The sequence below is a fragment of the Scyliorhinus canicula genome, chromosome 17, assembly GCF_902713615.1.
Source record: "Scyliorhinus canicula chromosome 17, sScyCan1.1, whole genome shotgun sequence".
Taxonomy (NCBI): Eukaryota; Metazoa; Chordata; class Chondrichthyes; order Carcharhiniformes; family Scyliorhinidae; genus Scyliorhinus; species Scyliorhinus canicula.
Window position 1 is genome coordinate 116451706 of NC_052162.1, and position 16772 is coordinate 116468477.

General features: G+C 45.0%; 1 pseudogene; it reads right to left on the minus strand.

The window, feature by feature from the left end:
- Window positions 1-16772, minus strand: part of LOC119951354 — a 30643-nt pseudogene that overhangs the window by 12463 nt on the left and 1408 nt on the right.

Below are 16772 nucleotides of genomic sequence, written 5' to 3' on the forward strand. Positions count from 1 at the left end.
CAAGGTTATGAGGAAAGTATTTTTGGAATTCGTTGAGGATGATTTGGATACTGGAAACTGATTGGATATTCCATTACCGTTTTGGATAAGTTGTATAAGAAGATAAGTTGTTGGAAGCATGTGAAGCATTTGATTGATTTCAGGAAATAGCTGTTCATATTACGGTATATCATATGGACTTTGATAAGTCATGTAAGAGATGAAGGGGTTTCATCTTGAAATCCCAGGGTCTGTATTCTCAGTTAAGTTGCTCGATTGTGGAGGCATTTTTCATGCCGATAGCACTTTGTTGTTGATGTGAATTTCAATTCCATGGGAGAGACTCTCTTCTCATCATACTGCTCTTTAAAAGCACATGTTGTGGAAAATACTCATTTCCAAGTACTTTTGTATTAAATACAGAAAACCCACAGTGAGGTAAAGGATGGAGGATTCCATTGTGGCCGAGTTTCAAGATCGACAAAATATTAGCCACATATTCCAGAGGAAAGGTATGTTTGCTGATAGGTGACGTGAAAATAGTCAAACTGTTCATCAATTTGAAAGTTGAAGCAAAATATGGGTCTTGGATGGTCACCGGAGGTGTTTGAACCCGGGAAATGCATTGGGGATGATTAATCAGTGTTTTCATCATTGATTCTCAGTATCATTATGTAATGAATTGTCCTCGGGGAAAGAACCATGTTTTTGAGTAACTATGAAACAGAAACTTCTGAGGCTGAGAATGGTGATGGTGATTGTTGTGGGACAATCCAGTCCCCACCAGGAGGTACTCAGAATCAGGTTTCAAAGCTTTATTCCGATGTATGAAGGAAGAGACCAATTTTATATAATCTAAGACTGACTCACCACCCACATTAAAGTCACCTCTTTTACACAGAGTTAGTCACAATACATTCTATGAAGCTGTTACTTACAGTCATGTGTGAATCATATGTCTCAAATTTCATTATTGTTTATATAAATAAATGCATCAGAAGTTGTTCATATAAATTACTATGAAGGGTGCTGAGATTGCCACATTAAGAGATCAGAATGTGCTAATGGCAGAACAAAGGCACATTCTGATCTCTTAATGTGCCACTGTCAACACCCTTCTTGAGTTGGAGATGCCGGCGTTGGACCTTCTTAGTCATTATCACCACCTTTGACTTTTTGTCCACGACGTATTTGTCAATCTCCACCTGCCACTGGCCCTCTGTCCAGCCCCACTGCTCCACGCCGCCACCCCTCACAACAGGAGAAATCTCAATCTTATTTCCAGTTCCCTCCAGCTTTGACAAAGAGATATCCAGAGTCGAAACGGTAGCTCCATTCTCTCTCCACCAATGCTGGCAGTCCGGTGTGGGTGCCCAGCATTTTCTGTTTTGTTTCTGATTGAGCATCTGCAGTAATTAGCTTTTATCTTGGGTGCATTTAGGTGTTCCCTGTGTGTGAAGAGATTCACCCAGTTTTCCAATCTGTTGACACCCAGGTGAGTTCACTCCAGGGAGAGGCTGTTTAAACGTTGTGTGTGTGGTGTCATGCGAGTGTCCCTTGAAGAAAGGTTTTTGTCTTATCACATGGCTTCAGTGATGTCATTTTGTGTGTGGAGCTGTGCTGTCGCTGTCAGGTGTTTGGTCTCAGTTTCATTTCGGAGGGCAGAGGAGGAAATAAATGTTTATTCCCGATCTCTCTCTATTTTCATTTTAAATACCTGTTCTAGTAAAAAGAAACATTGCTTGTGGATACCTGCTTTGGTAACTTAAAATATATAGTTTTATTTCCGGAAAGAGTTTAAATCTGCTAGTTCAGATTGGATCAAAATTTCAGGAAAAAGACCAGTCCCATTCAAGTGATAATGCAGTGTGCTGCACCACGCCCTTGAGTAGGGTTTTTTGGTTTATTGGATTTTGTAATTGAATTGGAACAGTTAAAGGGGAAATTCATTAAGTGTTCTACATAGATTACTGTAGCTGTGTGGCGCCTTTATATTTGTAATTGATAGTTCTTGCTGTTTTTAAGTATATGTGAACTATATTCTTCGAATAAACCTTGTTTTGATTAAGGTGTCTGGGGAGTCTGTTGAATCACACCTGAGGTGTAGGTTTTTCTGATCATCCTAGCCAAATTCAATATAAAGGTGGTAGATCAGGTTAACTCCATAATATACTTTGGAGTTTCCTAAACCCTGGTTCATAACAGTGGAAAGGGAGTCACGGACTCCCTGACAATGTCCTGACACACCAGTGAATTTCTGTTTGAATGTAGGGGTTGGATTCTGCTGCTGCTGTTAATCACATCCAGGACTGAACCATGTTCACTCTGACAGTTGAGGTATTTTCTGTTGTTGTTAATAATCCCTGTAACTCCTGGAGTTTTAATATTTTGGATGAATTTCAAATAAATTATCTCTCGTGAGTTTTTCAAGTCCTTGATGTCAACGAAAGGAAAAGGTGGGTTTTAAGCAGAGTGTTGAAGGAGGAGAGAGAAGTCAAGGGAGGGAGGGAATTCCAGAGTTTAGGAACCTGGCAGCTGAAGACTGAAAGAGAGTCAGTCCTGGATTATGGGGGAGTCGAGTCTCTGGAGCGGAGACTTGAACCCACAACCTTCAGCCTCAAAGGCGAGAGTGTGAGACTGACTGAGGCATGGTGTTCGGGGAAGTGATGTGAAGTCTCAGTCTCATCCTTTCCCTGTCCTTTACCACATTCTAGGAACAGCAAATCGAGCTGAGAAACTGGGCAGTAACTAAAATGGAAAAGACAAAGGTTACGAAAATAATCCTATTACCCAGCGAACAGTGTAATTGTGGAACTCGCTACCATGGGTAGTGGATGAGGTGGATAGTATTGATGTATCTCAGGGGAGACTGGATGAAGAGAAGGAGAAGAGTGGTGAGAATGTGGAGCTCGCTGCCACACAGAGTGGTTGAGGTGAACAGTACAGATGTATGTAAGGGGAAGCTGGATAAACAGATGAGGAAGAAAGCTGGAGCTTGATGAAGTAAAGTGGAAGGAGTCTCGTGTACAGTATAAATGAAAGGGACTGAATGGCCTGGTTCGGGTGCTGTACATTCTGTGTGAAGAACTTGCATCACACAAGATTCCCACCTCAGCCAATGAAATACTTATTAAAAAAACATTTTAACATTTGATGTGTTTAAAACTTTGGTTGAGACGTGGTGTTTTAACAAAGAAAACATGCTCAAGTTTAGGGTGGGGATCTTAATGTTGAAACAGCACCACACTTATAAATGTAAAAATAGTGAGAATCAGAGGATAGGGGCTAAAGATCAGGAAATAGCCAAGTTAAAACCTGCCCAGAATGTAGCAGAATGGGCTGAGCAAGCTGATATGGACCAGGGTCTGTACATACTCTGAACTAAAGAGGTTTGTGTACACGCAGATATTGATCCGAAGGGCTTTTTGTATTCACAGACCCTGAAGCAGATAATTCCAAGTTGTCCTGAGGGAATTTCAGGTGGTGCTGTTCCTATGTGTTTGCTGTCCTTGTCCTTTGACAGTCAAGGTTATGGGTTTAGAAGGTGATGTCAAAGGAGCACTGGTGAGCTCATAAATCATAGAATTTACAGTGCAGAAGGACGCCATTCAGCCCATCGAGTCTGCACAGGCTTTGGAAAGAACACCCCACTTAAGCCCACACTTCCACCGTATCCCTGTCACCCAGTAACCCCACCTAACGTTTTTGGACACTAAGGACAATTTACTTTGGCCAATCCACCTAACCTGCACATCTTTGGACTGTGGGAGGAAACCAGAGCACCCAGAGGAAACCCACGCAGACGTGGGGAGAACGTGCAGACTCCACACAAACAATGACACAAGCTGGGAATTGAACCTGGGACCCTGGAGCTGTGAAGCAACTGTACTAACCACTGTGCTACCGTGCTGCCCCTATTACTGTGCTAACGTCCTGCCCTATCACTGTGCTACTGTGAAATATCTTGTAGATGGTACACACACTGCCACTATTGTGCTCTGGAGGTCAAGAGAGTCGCTGTTCAGGTGGTGGATGGGGTACTGAACAAGTAGATGCTTTGTCCTGTATAAAACATGTGGAGATGCCGGAGTTGGACTGGGGTGGGCATAGTAAGAAGTCTCACAACACCAAGATAAAGTCCAACAGCTTTATTTAAAATCACAAGCTTTCGGAGCACTGCTCACTTCACCTGATGAAGGACCAGTGCTCCGAAAACTTTTGATTTCAAATAAACCTGTTGGACTTTAACCTGGTGTTGTAAGACTTCTTACTGTATAAACAGACTCCATAATTTAAATAAGACTGGCTGATAAATAATAATTATTGCCGAAAAAGGACTGTGACCGAGAAAATAAAACCAATTCAGTCCACTTGAAAAAAGATCTGCTCTTCAAAGATATATCAGAAGAAATCCCATTTGATGTTTGTAGTTGAATTTATTGCATCAGCAGCTCACTCAGGCACCAGACTGACAAAGGCATTGATTGAACAATAGCTGGAAAAAATGATCTGAAATGTTCTGTGAGTGAAACTTCTCTCTTTATCCCAGAATAGACTATGTCAGAGTTAAAGGCAATATCAGGCTAAATTACATTGAATATACAGCACAGAAAAAGGCCATTCAGCCCAACCAATCTCTGCCAGTATTTCTACTTCACTTCATCCCCCTCCCATGCTTTCCCATCTGACTCTGTCAGTGTATCTGTCTGTTTATTTCGTTCTCATGTGTTCATCCAGCTTCCTCTTCAATGTATCGATGTTATTCACTCCCACCACTCACTGTGGTAGTGAGTCCCACATTCTCACTACTGTCTGGAAAGAAGATTCTCCTGAATTCAGTTTTGCTCTTACCCCCACAAGGGGAAACACCCACAGTGTTTATCAAAAGCTTTGATAATTTTAATGACCTCAATTAGCCCATCAGCCTTACATTTCGAAGAGAGAAAAGTGACCAAGCCTATTCGTTGTGAACATTGAGAATAGAAGACTCACAGAGAATGGGTGGGCTGGTCTGTATGAATTAGATAGTCAATCAGACTGTTCATGAACAGGTACTTGGTGTTGGGAGTAGTCGGGGAGTTCAAGTAGCCGTCTTCAATAAAACATTAATTTTCATTTGGCAGCACATTAAAAAAAAATAGAGCACCCAATTATTTTTTTCCAATTAAGGAGCAATTTAATGTGGCCAATCCACCTAACCCGCACATCTTTGGGTTGTGGGGTGAAACCCATGCAGACACGGGGAGAATGTGCAAACTCCAAACGGACAGTGAGCCAGGGCCAGGATCAAACCCAAGTCCTCAGCACAGTAGGCAGCAGTGCTAACCACTGCACCACTGTGCAGCCCTCTCTAATAGCACATTTGACTTAATAAAATACGCCAAGGATTTTCCAGGATTATTGTAAAAGAAAGCTTCATGAAGGTTGCCCATGATCGTGATGTGACACAAATTCTACATCTCATTCCCCAGATAATCTCTCCTTCCTATTGATTTCAACACTAATTCATCCCATTATCTCCTCCTGCTTTCCCCCAAAATCTCCTCCCCTGAAGGCACTGACTCTCGAAATCAGTTTCACACTAATCTATGGTCCTCTCCAATATTTCACCTAGGTGTCTAACATTTACACCTTAAGTTAACAAACTGTTTTGTTAAGGGGGCGCTACAATCAAATCCACTGACTACCCACATGTACTGTGTGTCAGGGTGGGGGTCATTCCCCCCGCACATTTCATCCCATTCCAAGGGATTTGGAGACTGGACTCCAGATGCGTAATCGCGGTCATAGCTCCCATAATTCACCGCGGTGAGGAAACCGCTCCATTTGCCGAGCGGGCGGCCCGGACTGCGCATATCCCTGAGAGCGATGTGAAGCTGCGCATGTGCATAAAGGTCCCACCCCCTGACCTTTCTGCTGAGGTGTTGACCAATGGGAACAGTTGGAGGACCGGAAGGACTCTGGTTCTGAAGGGAAAGGAATGAATCCAGGGAGGGTGCAGACTCTGCAAAGGTTGGCCCAGGTCTGTCGGTAAGTTTACGGATTGTGAGAAAATTGGTGGTGGTGGTAAATAGTGAGGAGGATAGTCTTTGGTTACAGGAGGATAATAATAATCTTTATTATTGACAAAAGTAACTCTGCAACGTCCATCTAATTCAATTAGAAATTATTGATCATTTCTGCTTGAGGACCTTCATAGGCAGAAAGTTCCAGATCATAATCAATCACTACCTCCTGTATCTTAACCAACTGAAACATTCCTATACATTAAACACAATTTTAGTCCTGTTACATATTTCTGTTAGGCTGGCAGCCTGCATGAAGATGTCCTGGGCTCTCTGGCCAGGACAGTAAGCATCGAGCATGGATCTGTCAATCAGCCTGAATCAGCACCTTCAGGAGAATTGGGAGGGTGAATATTAGATACAATGGGGGGAGAGTGTGTGGGATGGAGATTTACAGCTTTTGGGAAATGAGAGAGGACCATAAAAACCAGAATGGTTTGTTCTGAAATTTTTTCCTGTACTGACAGTGATGTCTTTTGTGATTAACAGCAGCAATAACAGCAGATATATTTAAGGATATCAGAAGAGGAAGAATTACAGACAGACATCTCAAACCAAACCTCTCATCTCGATCTGATAGATTCACTCAATTCACTGAGACTTGAAAATCATCGGCCTTTGAATTGAGAAGGTAAAAGGTTTGTCTGTTGTTCCTGCTTCAGATGGTTTTAACCATCAGTGTGACGGGAAAATCACCGAGACACACACATCTGAGTGAGAGTGTTCCAGAGCACCGACTGGGAAGAGCTTTCACCAGTTACACAAACTGAAAATAAACAGCAGGGAGAGACCGTACACGAGTTCTGTTTTTGAGCCTTCAACTGATTGTCCAACCTGGAGAGACACAAGGACACCAGCACCATGGAGAAACCATGGAAATGCCAGGACTGTGGGATGGGATTCAGATTCCCATCTGTACTGGAAACTCATCGACGCATTCACACTGGAGAAAGGCCATTCACCTGCTCTCAGTGTGGAAAGGGATTCACTAAGTTATCCGGCTTGCACAGGCACCAGCCAGTCCACGTTAGGGAGAAGCCATTCACCTGCTCCACATGTGGGAAGGGATTTAGTACTTCATCCGAACTGTATACACACCAACAAATTCACACTGGGGAGAAACCATTCACCCACAGTGAGTGTGGGAAGGGATTTACTCAGGTATCCAATAAGCTGGGCCACACTGTCACTCACAGCAATGAGAGACCCTTTAAGTGCTCTGACTGTGGGAGCAGCTTCAAACTGTCTCTCAAACTGATGAACCATCAGTGCATTCACACTAGGGAGAGACCGTTCAGCTGCTCTCATTGTACGAAGAGGTTTCAACACTCATCCCATCTGCTGACACACCAGCTCCTGCACACCGGAGAGAGGCTGTTCACCTGCTCTCAGTGTGGAAAGGAATTCACTCAAATAAGCAACCTGCGGAGACACGAGCGAATTCACACTGGGGAGAGGCCATTTACCTGCTCTGATTGTGGGAAAGGATTCACTCGGATATCCCACCTACAGACACACCAGCGAATTCACAGTGGAGAGAGGCCATTCACCTGCTCTGACTGTGGGACAGGATTCACTCGGTTATCCCACCTGCAGGCACACCAGCGAGTTCACACTGGGGAGAGGCCATTCACCTGCTCTGAATGTGGGAAGGGATTCACTCAGCTACCCAATCTGCAGGCACACCAGCGAGTTCACACTGGGGAGAGGCCATTCACCTGCACCGTGTGTGGGAAGGGATTCCCTCTCTTAGCCACGTTGCAGGCACACCAGAGTCTTCACACTGGGGAGAGGCCATTCACCTGCACCGTGTGTGGGAAGGGATTCATTCGGTCAACACTTCTGCTGAGACACCAGCAAGTTCACGAGTGATGACAGGGGTTGGATTCTGCTGTTATTGCTGCTGTTAATCACATCCAGGACTGAACCATGTTCATTCTGACACTTGGTGAAATGGGAGGGTCGGAGGGTTTCTTTCTGCTGGACTGGCCAATCTCAAAACTTTGCTTCCAGTGGGCTGATGCTCTTTGAGCCTGGGTGAGCTCATTTCCACTGAAATAATCCACAAAAGCTGATGAAGGACATTTATTTTATCCTGAATAATAAATAGTGTTTCTCCCCCCACTGCAGGTAGGTCTAAATTAAATACAGAAAGAACTGGAAAAATGCAGCAGGTCTGGCAGCATCTGTGAGAGAGAAACAGAGTTAACGATTCATGTCCAATGTAACTCTACTTCAGAACTAAAGAGAGGGAGAAATGTGATGGGTTTGATGTTGGTGAGAAAGGGGGAGGGTCAGGTAGAACAAAAGAGAAAGTCAGGGATTGGTTGGAGGGTAGGTGAGATTAAATGACAAAAATGTCCTGTTGACAGCTGCTGTTGTATAAAGAGTCAAAGATTCTGTTCCTTTTCACCAACACCTTTATTTCACTTTAACAGACTGTACAAAACTCTATCAGCATATCACCTGACACAAAGGCCACTTGAAACCCCTTTACATATCAATGTCAATTATTGGATACTTAACATAAATGAGATAACTAATTGGAATGTCTCTTAACCCATTTCTTAACATCCTGGAACGACTTCCAGTGGAGGGCATGAGTTTACTGGCCGCACACAAGGTGGCTCCTGCTTGGAAGCTTGGGTTTTGGCCCTTTCTGCCTGGTTAATGGGGACTTAATTTGTAAAACGTGCAGAATAGGTGGAGGGAGTTGGTTTCTCCTCCAAAGTGGAATATCAGCAGGTTACAACACCCGGCAAAAGTCGAGTAAAGCCTTGGCTTGAGATGGAGGATGTGTGGTGCAGCAACTGAGAGTTTGGCGGAGTCGGAGGGTGTTTCGGCAGCATTGGAAAGAGATGCAAGACGACTGGTCCAGGGCGATTGAGGAAGCAGCAGCCCCTCTTCGTGGGACTTTGGAGCGGGTGGAGAAGCGCCTGGAGTCACAAGGTGCGATGATCTGAGAGGTGGAAAGGACGGTGTTGGATTCACAGTGATCAGATCGTGTTGCTGGAGGCAGAGATGGTGATGCTGGGAGAGGCCTGCAAGGTGCTGAGGGCAAAGGTGGACGACCAGGAGAATCAGTCCAGGCGACAGGATCTGTGAATTATAGGCCTGAGGAACGAGTGCCACGGGCTATGTATTGAAAATGTTCACGAAGCAGGTTGAGGAGGGGGTCTTCGATAAGGCCCCGGAGGTGGATCGGGCCCCCTGATCATTACAACGGAGGCTGAGAGCTGGGGAGCTGCCGTGGGCAGTGATCGGCCGGATGCACAACTTCCAGGAGAAGGAGAGGATTCTGAGATGGGTGAAGTTGACGGGAGACTAGCTGGGAGGGAATCTGATCCGGATCTACCAGGACATTGGGGCCGACCTGGCCAAATGGCAGGCGGGTTTTAACAGGGCCCAGGCGGCGCTCTTTCGGCCAAGGTCCGGTTTGGGGTGTTGTCCCCGGACAAACTCTGGGTGACTTTCACAAGGGCAAAGGACATTATTTTACGATGCCAGAGGAAGCGGATGACTTGGTCAAGGAACTTGGGTTGGGGAGGACTAATGGTAGGATCTGTTCTGTCTCGATGTGTAATATACCAGTTTTGTAAATGTTGTGTTGTTTTTTGCATTTGTGACTCGGTCTCGTATGGGTGGGTTCTTCCCTGAGGTTGAGGACAGATGTGAGAGGTACAGGAGGGGGCCTGTCAATCATGTTCACATGTTTTGGGTGTGCCCGAAGTTGGGGGATTCTGGCCATTGATTTCCGAGACCGTACCGGAATTGTGGGGGTGACGATGACGCCGTGCCCTTTGGTGGGGCTTTCTGGTGTTTCGGATCTGCCAGAGCTGCTGGAGGGGGAAAGGGGGTCTTCACCACTCTGATTGCCCGGCGGCGAATCTCACTGGGTTGGGGGTCGGTCGCCCCACCGAAGGTATCGGCATGGTTGGGGGATTTGGCGGAATTTCTACAGTTGGAAAAGACTCGATGTGTGAAGAGGGTTCTGGATAAGATGGAGGGTTTTTCTGTCTCCACGTGAGGATCTGTTTGGAGCCGGGGGGGGGGGGGGGGGGATGTTGGGGTAGTTTAGGGAAGGGAAAGGGGAAAATGACAAACTGTTTGAAAGCCAATGTGATTTGGTGTTGTTTGTTTGTATTATTGATTGCGTTTGGAATAAAATCTATATTTTAAAAACTCGAACTAAAAGTCTAATGATCTTGTCGATTGTTGGAAAAAACCCCATTTGGTTTACTAATTCCCTTTAGGGAAGGAAATCTGCCTCCTTACCTGGTCTGGACTACATGTGACTCCAGATCCACAGCAATGTGGTTGACTCTGAAATGGCCCAGCACAAAGCTGTAAGAATCCGCAAGGATGTTTATTCCATAGAATGGAATTCTACAGCACAGAAGGGGACCATTCGGCCCTTCGAGTCTGCACTGACCTACCAAGAGCAGCTACTTAGGTCCACTCCCCCGCCCTATTCCCATAATCCCACCTAACCTATACATCTTTGGACTGTGGGAGGACACCGGAGCAATGGAGGAAACCCATGCAGACATGGGGAGAATGTGCAAACTCCAACCAGATAGTCACCCAAGGCTGGAATTGAACCTGGGTCCCTGGCACTGTGAGGCAGGAATGATATTATGAATGAAACCGCACTATTTTTGTGCCAAACAGCAAAATCAGCTCGCAATAGCAGAGTTAAATGATCCAACAACCAATGGATCAGATCTGAGCTCTGCAGTCCTGCAAGTAACTTTGAGCCATACAAATGCCAGGCTGTTAAACTGTTCAAGGACTTGATTGAGCCACTTGCTGTACCTGCAAACTAACTTATTGTGATTCCTGTAAACGGACACCCAGATCCCTCTGTACCTCATCGTTCTGCAATCTCTCACCATTTAAATAATATAGTTTTATTTAATCCTTCCTGCCAGAGTGGGCAATTCACATTTTCCCACGTTATCCTCCATCTGTCAAATTTTGCCCACTCACTTAACGTCCTTTGCAGACTTGTTATGTCCACTTCACAAATTACTTTCCGAACTATCTTTGCGCCATGAGAAAATTTAGCCGCGATACATTCAATCACATCGCCCAAGGGGCTGTTTAGCACAGGGCTAATTCGCTGGCTTTGAAAGCAGACCAAGCAGGTCAGCAGCACGGTTCGATTCCCGTAACAGCCTCCCCGAACAGGGGCCCGAATATGGCGACTAGGGGCTTTTCACATTAACTTCATTTGAAGCCTACTCGTGTCAATAAGCGATTTTCATTTCATTTCAACTCATTAATATAAATTGTAAATAGTTGAGGGCCCAGCACTGATCCTTGTGATATTCCACTTGTCACATCTTACCAACCCAGAAATGACCCATTTATACGTACTCTCTGCTTCCTGTTAGCTAACCGATCCTCTATCCCTGCTGATATGTTAACCTCCCACACCATGAGCTCCTATGATGTGTAATAACCTTTGATGTGGTCCCTTGGAAAATACCTTCTGGAAATCTAGATAAACCACATTTCCAGGTTTCCCTTTATTGACATTCCTTGTTACCTCCTCAAAGAGCCTGGATAAATTAGTTCATCCCTGAATCTCATTTTCAAACATTGTGTGTCAAATGAAAAAGTCTCCTCCACCCCTCTGGCTCCTTTGCTAATTACTTTAGAGGGGCTCACTCTCTGTTAAAGAGCCTGCCAACCCCTCTCACCCACTTTCCCCAAAGTGAATGAATTTAAGCAGAAAAAGACAAAAAAAAACAAATATTTTTAATGAAACAAGTTTATTAATGAAGCAGAACATGGGTTAAAAAAAATCAGAAACTGACTTGAGGATCAAAGACAACCAGAGTAAAAGAATAACCAGAATAAAAACATATTCACCATGTTCGAGACCCAAATGCTTCTCTTCAGCTCCCCTGTACCCTGCTCCCGTGACTCCCCACATTGGACGCAGGGGCACTGAACCTGGGGATCACGTCCCCATCAGCCCCAGTTACCCCACCGCCGAACCCTGATTGGTTGTGGAACCATTTTCCAGTTAGTCCTCCAGCACCTCCCTGTCTCTTTATTAGCGTCACGCCCGTGGCAATTTCCCAACTGGAGCGCAGGTCCCAGCTAAATTCAGCACTCAGCTCTGTCGCCTGGCTGTCATTGACACGAGCAATAGAGACAGAAAGGTGCCTGAGGCTCAAATGGGAAGTCAGAACTTATGGATTATGATCTCTATAAAGATCAGTAACTAATATTAGAAAATCAAATTCCCAGTCAACAAATTGAAGGATCACATGACAAGACTTCTTTATGACTTTTGCTGCAACAATAAAATAGAAACAACATTAACTAAACACTATTTTTGAAGGAAACCTACACGTTAAAGTATAAAATATAACTTTTCCCTTTTACACAATCTAAAATCCCACTCCACAATTATTCTCTACTCTACCCTGGAAGTCGAAACTTAATTGTGTCAGAACCTGTCCAACGTGATTATTCATTCCAGAAGTTTCTGTTTTCTTTTCCCAATCTGCAGGCTTTAACCCCGGAACTGTCTTTCACAGTGAATGATTGATGAGCTACCAGAAAACCGAGAGTAGACATAAATAGGTCATTTTCTGGTTGGCAATATGTAATGAGCGATGTGTCACAGGGATCAGTGCTGGGACCTCAACCTTTAAAATTTATATCAATGACTTGGATGACGGGACTGACGGTCTGATCGTTATGTTTGCTAATACTGCGGGCAAAAAGGAAAAGGAGGCGGTGCTGCGCCGATAACTAGGATGGCGTCAGTACGTAAGGGAGGATCTCAGATCAGGAATACAAAATGTGGAAACTGTTTGGGTGGAGCTAAGAAACAGCAGAGGGCAGCAAACATTGGGAAGAGTTGTTTACAGACCACCAAACAGTAGCTGCCGTGTGTGGACTGTAAAAGCTTCTATAGGTACGTAAAAAGGAAATATTTGGCTAAGACAAACGTGGGTCCATTACAGGGAGAGACAGGAGAATTTATAGTAGTGGGAATAGAGAAATGGCAGAGTATCGCCATTTTTAAAATTAAATTTAGAGTACCCAATTATTTTTCCCAATTAAGGGGCAATTTAGTGTGGTCAATCCACCTACCCTGCACATCTTTGGGTTGATGGGGTGAGACCCACGCAGACACACGGAGAATGTGCAAACTCCACATGGACAGTGACCTGGGGCCAGGATCGAACCTGGGTCCTCAGCGCCGTAGGCAGCAGGGCTAACCACTGCAGCACCAGTATATTACCTCCCATCCCATGTGCTTTCATTTTGCTGACTAACCTCCTGTGGGGTGTTTATCAAAGAACATCCTGAAACTCCAAGTGTACCAAGTCCACGGACTCCCCTTCATCAATTCTGTTAATGACATCCTCAAAAACTCCGAAAGGTTCGTCAAACATGATTTCCTATTCCTAAATCCATGTTAACTATGCTGAGTTTGCTCTCATATTCTAATTTCTCTTTATCAGTGTCTTGGTCCTCCTTTGCTGAATTCGAAACAAGTTCTTAATCCTCAGGCTTACTACACTCTTACCCACTTTCTGAACCTCTTCCTTTGAACTAATGGGAATCTTAAACTTTTCTTGCCATGGTTCCATCACGGTTCCTGTTGGATTTTTGTTTCTAAAGGAATTTATATTTGATGTAAATATGTAATAACATTGTAAATGCTAGCAATTGTCTATCTATTGTCACACTTTTTATTGTAAGTTCCCAATCTGCTACAGACAATTTACCCCTCATACCTTGACAGTTGCCTTCTGTGAGAAACACCCAAAACATTAAACAAAATAACCATATAACCACCATAGCCCATCTTCATGGCAATGTGGCATGCTTTGGGGAGTTCCAAACAGAAATGGGAACAAAATATCTTCCAACGTCCAAATACCCTAACACTCTGGTCCTCGTGAAACTTGGAACCAGGTATTCACAACAAAGCTCAAAGAGCATCAGCCCACAGGAGGCAAAGTCGTGAGACCGGCCAGTCCAGCAGAAATAAACCCTCCCACCATCCCCATTGACCAATTGACAGAATGAACAACGTGCAGTCCTGGCTGTAATTAAGAGCAGAAATATTAACAACAGAATCCAACCCCTTGTTCACTTGTGAACTTGTTGATGTCTCAGCAGGTGTGATGAAACACAAAATCCCTTCCCACACTGAGAGCAGATGAAAGGCCTCTCCCCAGTGTGAACTCGTTGGTGGCTCCGTAGGTGGGCTGGATGACTGAATCCCTTCCCACACTGAGAGCAGGAGAATGGCTTCTCCCTAGTGTGAACTCGCTGGTGTTTCTGCAGGGTGGATAACAGAGTGAATCCTTTCCCACAGTCTGAGCAGGTGAGTGGCCTCTCCACAGTGTGAAAACGCTGGTGTGCCAGCAGGCCAGATAATTGAGTATATCCCTTCCCACAATCAGAGCATGTGAATGGCCTCTCCCCAGTGTGAACCCGCTGGTGTGTCTGCAGGGTGGATAACCGAGAGAATCCCTTGCCACAGTCAGAGCAGGTGAATGGCCTCTCACCAGTGTGAACTTGCTGGTGTCTCTGAAGGGTGGATAACTGAGAGAATCCCTTCCCACAGTCAGAGCAGGTGAACGGCCTCTCCCCAGTGTGAACTCGTTTGTAAGAGATCAGTTCTCGAGAGCTTTTGAAGCCACTCCCACAGTCAGAGCATTTAAAGGGTCTCTCATTGGTGTGAGTGACACTGTGTCTCCGCAGGTTAGATAAGTGAGCAAATCCCTTTCCACACTGAGAGCAGGTGAACGGCCTCTCCCCTGTGTGAATTCGTTGGTGGGATATTAGTTCTTGAGAGCTTTTGAAGCCACTCCCACAGTCAGAGCATTTAAAGGGTCTCTCATTGGTGTGAGTGAAATTGTGTCTCTGCAGGTGAAATAACTGAGTGAATCCCTTCCCACACACGGAGCAGGTGAACGGCCTCTCCCCGGTGTGACTGTGTCGATGGGTTTCAAGCACAGATGGGAACCTAAATCCCTTCCCACAGTCCCCACATTTCCACCGTTTCTCCATGTTGCTGGTGTCCTTGTGTCTCTCCAGGTCGGACAATCAGTTAAAGTCTCACACAGGATACGGGAACTTTCTCTCTCCGCTGTGAACGGTGTGATGTTTTTTCAGGCTGTGTAACTGGTTAAAGCTCTTTCCACAGTCAGTTCACGGGAACACTTCTAATATCCTGTAAATTGAGTTCACAGAAATCATCACTGTCAGTATAGGATAGAAATTCAGAACAGACAATTGTAGTTTCTCTGGAACATTCTTTCCTCTCTTATTCCCCAAAGCTGTAAATCTCCATCCCACACACTCTCCCTCCATTCTCACTCTGCTGTATCTAAGATTCACCCTCCCAATTCTCCTGAAGGTGCTGATTCAGGCTGATTGACAGATCCCTGTTCACTGCTTCCTGTCCTGGACACAGAGACTGAAAATCTCCATGCAGCTGCCAGACAGATATATGTCTATGTTACTGGACTAAACATGTTTTAATGTTTCCGATTGTTCCAGTTAGTTAAGATACAGGGGGTTGTGACTGATCATGTTCTTGAACTTGCTGCCTATGAGGGGAGTCAAGCAGAGATGATTAATAATTTCTAAATGAAATTGGATGGGTGCTGCAGGGTTACAGAATGGGACCCACTCAAGACTGACAATTGCTCAAGGAGTTGGCCTCAATGCAAAATGTCCAATGGTCTCCTTCTCTTCTGTTATAAATCTTTGTTTTTTTTAAATTTAGAATACCCAATCCATTTTTTCAAATTAAGCGGAAATTTAGCGTGTTCAATCCACCTACCCTGCACATCTTTGGGTTGTGGGGGTGAAACCCACGCAAACACGGGGAGAATGTGCAAACTCCACACGGACAGTGACCCAGAGCCAGGATCGAACCTGGGACCTCGGCTCCATGAGGCTGCAGTGTTAATCACTGCACCACCGTGCTGCCCTCTTCTGTTATAAATCTGACTGGAAATATATAACGTAGCTACAGTACTAGACAAGAATAATTAATGTACTTTATTTCATAACTATCAGTAATATATCTAATCTGTAGCATATAACACACGGTGAGACACAGTGGTTTGCACTACTGCCTCACAGCATGAGGGAGCTGAGTTCAATTCCCGCCTCGGGTGATTGTGTGGAGTTTGCACTTTCTCCCCGTGTCTGCATGGGTTTCCTCCAGGAGCTCTGCTTTACTCCCACTGTCCATTGATGTGCAGATTAGGTGGATTAGCCATGCTAAATTGCCCTATAGTGTCCAAAAACGTTCGCTGGGGTTATAGGGATAGGGTGGGGGCTTGGGCCTCAGTGAGGTGCTCTTTTGGAGAGTTGGTGCTGTCTTGATGGGCCCAATGGCCTCTTTCTGCACTGTAGGGTTCTATGAAAACAGAAAGTTTCACAGCAGAGCAAGAAGCCCTTTGGCCCATCATTTCTGCACCAGCCATCAAGCACATATGAATTCCAATCACTTGGTCCAGAGCCTTTTATGCTATGGCCTATCAAGTGCTCAGCTCAATGCTTCTTCAATGTTGTGAGAGTTCCCGCCTCTGCCACACTTTCAGGCAGTGAGTTCCAGATTCCCACTACCCTCTGGGTGAAAATGTTTTTCCTCAAAACCTCATTAAATCCCCTGCCCCTTACCTTGAATTTCTGCCCACTGTTTACTGACCTGTCAACTAAGGGGAAAGCTTT